Genomic DNA, 6,000 nt, shown 5'->3' with positions numbered 1-6,000 from the left:
TAGAATTAAATCTTGCAATTAAATGCTACAACCCACTTCGGGCATCCAGCTTCAGAAGCTGTGGAATGATTTTTTTTCTATGTTTTTTTCCCCCATGTACTTGGCATTGTATAGCACTAATTAAAATTATGCAGGGACAGGTCCAGAGAAAAACGCTCCAGATTATCACTTATCAGCCTTGACTACGAAACCAGACTCTTTCTGCAGTTCTGGCTTCATTCAAATCTTTCTTCCAGCTTTTTGACCAAACTGATTACTTGCAGAAGACAGCCTTTTGTACTGCATGTGCAGCCTTGATTCACCCTCCAAGTCTGGAACATACAGAATGGGGCAGAGGTCATTCAAGAAAAATTTGTGATCATTAAAGTATGCAACATAACATCATGGACAGATGAGGGGAGTGAGGGAGTGTTGCAGACTCATAGGGAGTGTCCTGAGGTTCAGGCTCTCCCTGCTGAAATGCTGTACTTCCTTCAGTTTTTGGAATTGCCACGTTCACAGGAAAGGAATGCAGTGGTGTTTGGTCTCTTAGACTGGAATCAACATTTACACAAGAAAATGTTAGACAAGTAAGTAAATAGCTATTTACCCAACCTCGGTATTAACTCAGTATTAACTCCATAGTTACAAATTTAACTTAGATGAACCCCTGAAGGATTTTTTCCTTTTTCATCTGGTGAGGAATTTCATGCTTCACATCAAGACTAAGATTCAATCCTCTTGCAAAATCTGTCTTGGATATAAAATGATACATGTAATACTGAACTTCTGAAGTTTTGTTCAGATTCAGCCCCCTCTTTTACTAATACAAGCGCATTCAGAATTTAATGTTAGTCTTCACACTTGTGTTGGTGGATTGTTCACAACCCCTACCTGCCTTAAACTAGAACGACCCTTAGGCAAGTCTCAGACTCCCAACAGTAAGCAGAAATTGTTAATGACTGCCTTGCTGCTGAAATATATACAAACTGTTAACCTGTTGTGAGGGGAATGTTGGACCGGTGGTTTGGGATTTGGCTCTAAGTGTACATATTATTGCTTTACACACTGAAACCTATTTTTCATATAGGCAAACTGAAAATTCCAAAAGCATGCACAAACTACTACAATTGCTACTTCTTAACTGAAATGAGACAGAATGGTCGTAAGCAACCTTCTGGATGGTAAGCATTTTGAGGTGAGTATTACTAGCCCTGGCTTTGAGAATTGCCTTTGTAAAAGGCTGGTGTCCTTTTAGCTGCCTTCCATGGTAGATCTGACCTGAGCATATGTAAACAGGTAGTTGAATTAACGTTGCATAAGCACGTTTTAGTTTCATTTCTTGTTACGCTTGAGTGTTTGATTTTAAAAATCATACTACTTTCTTTAAGGTGCTTTTTTGGTTCTAAATAGACTGAAATCTTTGGTCTACCATACAGAAGCCAATCCTTTGAAGTAAGCAAGTAATTGGCAGCAATAGTAGGTTGCTGTCCTCTGTGTGAATCTTGGATGTTTTAGCAGTGGTTTTCATAGATCTTGTTGTTATCAAGGAAACAAGGAAATCAAAGATGATAAATATTTTCATTAAGATCATGATTTTTCTTAACCTTTGCCTTTTTTCTAACATCATTCTCAAAAGCAGCTAGGTCATTTTGACTGGCACATTAACTACGGCCTGCTTGCCTGCAGAACTGCTCCTCCCATGTCTCTGATTGCATTACTGTCTTGCAAAAAGCTGTAAAACAAATTGGCAAGGTGTGTGTCTTTTCCTCCTACAGATAGGGCCACAAAATGAAAGCCAGTCTTTTATTACTACCATTAGCTCAAGTCCTAGGGAAGTGCTACAGAGGAAAATTCCTAATCTTGCTACTTAATATATTGCAAACAGGCATTTTTGATTTTAATACAGTTAAACAGTGAAAAGTTAAGAAATGCCAGGATTTAAAGTTGCTTACTGCTGCGTGGAGTTTATCATTTGAGGCTCGATGATGTGCTAAGTGCAACAGTATGGCTTTTCATTCAGAGCTGGCACGTGTCCCGCTGGCGCAGTCTGGGTGGAATTTTCATGTGCCTGCCTGCAAAATGCCATGTAAACAAACGCTATGGGGAGAATTTCCAAGAGTGTGTAATGGCTAGATGCACAAGAGGATGTTGTGTCAGTGTAATGTGATATCTTCCTTTAGTGGCATATGTCTTCACCCATTGCTTAAGGTATCCCATAACTTGGTGTTTGAGGAAAAAGAAGAAAAAAAGCATAGGTGAGGTATGGATTCTAATCCCCAAGGCAGATAAGGGCACTGAACCCTGGTCTCCCACATCCTGGATGACAGTCTTAATCATAGGGTAGGAGATAATCATGATATTTCCTTTGCGTCTTGCTTGGACATATCTGTGGTCTGAGTGCATACACCCACAACTGAGAAAGATTCAACATCTCTATTCTCCAAATAAGGAATAACTTAGCCCCACTCTGCCTAATTCATCTAAAGTTGTATGCATTTAGGTACATACCTAAACCTAAGTGTAGTTTCTTAGTAACTTTGCTAACTAGTTATTTACAGGCATAGGTGGGAGGGGTTCAGTAACTAGGTTTTGATGGACATCTAAATGGATGCAAGTCTTGAGCTTCCTTATGAGCTTAATATATTGACTTCCCCTGCCCTGACAGTAGCTGTAAAATACTTCTGTTTGTTTGCCTGAAGGTCACAGCATTTTCCTGTGCTTATGCTAATTAAATGAGATTATGAATGAGAAAAAATAATCTGTTTTACTGTATTGGAGAGCTGAATGTTCTCTGGAAACTTATGTTGCATTCAAATAATGCCAGAAACTGTTTTAATAGGGATAAATCTTGAGGATAAGCATTGTTTTGCATAATTTTTGACTAGCCAGAATATAGTAGCTGGGTTATTTTTCTTTTGTTTCTTTTTTAATTTTTTTTGTTATGGTCTTCCAAGTCTTTCTAGCCTCTCTCCCCTCTGGGGTAAGCTATGCACTTTGGAAGCTTGGAAAGGAACAATAAGATTTGATGCATGTTTATACAAAACAATTCATTTGATAGCTGAAGGGGATAGTTCTGTAAAAGTAGCATGATTTATGAAGCACAGGGTCAGCTTTGGAGTTTTTGAAGCCTTAAGCAATGGATGATTACAGTGCACCAAAAGGGATCAGAGATAGCAGACTTTGCACCTGCAGTTGCTTTTTCAACCTTTGTACTCTGTGTCATTGATTGCTCAGAGGCCCCTGAGGCTGTCCAAGATGATACAGGCTGACCTGGTAAAATGAAAAGTCAAAATATCAGGTAAAAACAAAAGAGCAAAGACAAATTGTGCAGAGAAGGTGTGTCAGAAGTTGAATTAGCAGTTAACTATTCTGTGTTGAGATAAAAACCATCACAGCTCTTATTTGATCTTATTGTATATAACCAGGAATTGTGCTCCTGACTGTTGTGTAGCACTTTTAATGCCAGCTGTGTTAATTTCTTTGTCCAATCAATGCTTTGAAAGGCAGTGAGAAAATGGTGTGAATAAAGAGTGGAGAGCCAGTCCGTAGATTGTTAGCTTCTAGTAAGGTTAACTGTGTAGTTGTGAATACGCAGATATTAAATGACTGGTGGTGACTATTCAGAACGGAGCTACAAAGAGCTGTCCTTATAAAAACTGGAGATGCTAATATGGCTATTATTTTTGTTTCTCTTCTCACCATCTTTACATTTAAAAATTAGTTATTTTGAACTTCCAGCATTCCTTGTACCCATGTGTCCCAACTTCCCTAATTTGGTGCACTTAATCCTTTTTCCAATGCTGCTTTTGCTATCCTGTATTTCAAGAATTCTTTTTTGGTAAATGTAGTTCTGCTGATTTTGTGTGTTAATTGATGTGTGACCTTATTATGAAATCTCTTGCTCTGATCTTGGTACATGGATTTAGTACACATATACTTCCGACTTTTTAGAAGACAAATAAAACATGATGTCTGACTCCAGTGTGGTACCAGGTTCTAATTTGTTGGTGCTCATATGAGCATTGAGCTGCATGGTAAATCTTTCTTCAGTTTTGGATTTTCTTTTCCTCAGTGAATCCAGCCCTTTCTCATCCCAGTTGTTACTCTGGGGATGATGTATATATTGCAAGCTTATTTTAGTTTTCTGATAATCAGAAATGTTGGCCATAAGAAGAGGTAGACAGGGTGATTAGGACAGCTAGAAGTGCCACTTAATGAACTAAACGTCTCACTGACACTAAAAATAGTAGTATTTCTTTAAATTGTTTCACACTGATGAAGTGCTCCAGTCTTTTAACAGCACTTTCCACAGAAACTCTTTCGCCTCTTAGAAAAGATAAATCGTGTGACAAACTCTGGACAAGAGTGTGCAGAGGCTTGCTGATAAGAAAGTTGAAGGCCTTTGAAGACTGTACATTTATTTAGGTATGAAGGCTGTCTTGTAGCTCTGACTCTTCCCATAACTGTGGTTACGCTTTTATAAGCTTCATTTCATTGGAAATGTTCATACTTCTGGTTTTGAAAAAAGTCATCAGTGTATTGATTTTATAGTACTTTTCTCAACTTGCGATGTGAAGTGGTATGTGAGAAGATGTTTGAAGGAGTTAGTGGGCTAATTGACTACTTGACTCAGCCCCATGTGCCAAATCACATTATGGCAAGAAAATAAGTGTTTGGAATATTTTTAAATTTGGCAGCTCTGATTTTGCCCTCAAGAATCTAAGTGCACAAAATAAGCATTTTTGACCTTCTGATCCTAGAGATTTTGCTTTTTCTGAAGCTAGTAATTCTTTATAAATGGAAAGTACAAATTAAAAGTACAAACTAATGTCCAGAATAAATTAACAGCATAATTTAGAGGGATGAATTTGGCGGAGTGTTTTGGGGGAGAAAGGGAAGGGATTACAAGCATCCACTTACTGCTTTTTGTGTTTTGACCTTAAATCAAATTGATCTCTTTAATGGTATCCCCTTATTATCTTATCTTGCCTTGACCATGCCGATAATTTCAAATTCTGGTGTCTGCACTTATAAAAGTGCTTACTTATTAAGGGCACTTCTGAAAGTGTCCCTTCAGTGTTGAGTTGTGACTCATATGTCTTTCAGTGGTGTTCTGCTGCTGCTCTGTAGTCTCTGAAGGATTATTTACATGTCTTCATGCCTTGTGGCACTTTTGAAATTGCTCTTAAGTGGTCAGATGTGTCTGCCAGGTTATTCAATTAACTTCTGCTTATGTGACATTGGAACCTGCTGCTGGAATGAACATGTTTATGCTCCACTGACTTATGATCCAGCCTGTGCTGGATCCTTTATCAGGAAGAACTGCATTCTTTGACTAACAACCATGAATGCAGATCTGGGGCAGGCTGTCTCTGGCTGCACATTACATTCTTGCCTCAAACCCAGATAAATGGCCACTACTACATGTGCCGTTTCCTAGTGTTAAGTGATCAATACTGAAGGCGAACAGATATCCAAAGAAACAAAAAATAATGAGTTTTGCAAATGTGTGTTCCCTGTCCTCCTTTTCTGCTTATTATTTCCACATATCATCTCAGCCTCGTACAAATTTTTTATCTTTCCTAGTGAGTATTTCCTTTATCTGTGCCTGCAGCTGAACACGTTTGTTCCCTGGCTCCTTCTTTCCTCTATTAAATGTGGTAACTGCATCAATTCTTTCTCCAGCCTTTTAGTAATACCCTGTTCTCAGTAAGCTGTCATAAATCTTTTCTATAAGGTTTCCAGTTCCCCTTCCTTATGCTTTCAAATTTGGGGATTTAAGTCATCTGGGTCTAGTGCTTTGTTGGCTTTCAGTAGTTCTAATTGCCTTCTTATCTATTTTATGTTGAAGGTAAAGCCTTTCAACGATTCACTCCCCCAAGCCCAGGAAAACATGTCTCAGTCCCTAGGATGTTATCTTCTTTCCTTTTTTGTGTACTGTCGTGAAAAAATAATTTAGACCTGCAGCATATTAACCATCTATTACTAGTTTTCTTCTTTGATCCTCTAGTATTCCTC

The 6,000-nt window shown here is 38.3% G+C and overlaps 1 long non-coding RNA gene across 1 annotated transcript in view; it reads left to right on the top strand.

Annotated features, from left to right (window-relative positions):
* The first annotated feature begins 486 nt into the window (after positions 1-486).
* The window catches only part of LOC148055582 (uncharacterized), a 47,090-nt gene continuing 41,576 nt past the window's right edge, over positions 487-6,000 (top strand). The window contains exons 1-2 of the long non-coding RNA XR_015705252.1: positions 487-569; positions 1,070-1,177. This is a non-coding gene — a long non-coding RNA (uncharacterized LOC148055582). The remainder of the gene's footprint in view (positions 570-1,069; positions 1,178-6,000) is intronic.

Source organism: Nipponia nippon, unplaced genomic scaffold, assembly GCF_047370975.1.
Source record: "Nipponia nippon isolate SJK-2023a ecotype South Korea unplaced genomic scaffold, ASM4737097v1 scaffold_20, whole genome shotgun sequence".
Taxonomy (NCBI): Eukaryota; Metazoa; Chordata; class Aves; order Pelecaniformes; family Threskiornithidae; genus Nipponia; species Nipponia nippon.
This window is presented reverse-complemented; position numbering and strand designations above follow the sequence as displayed.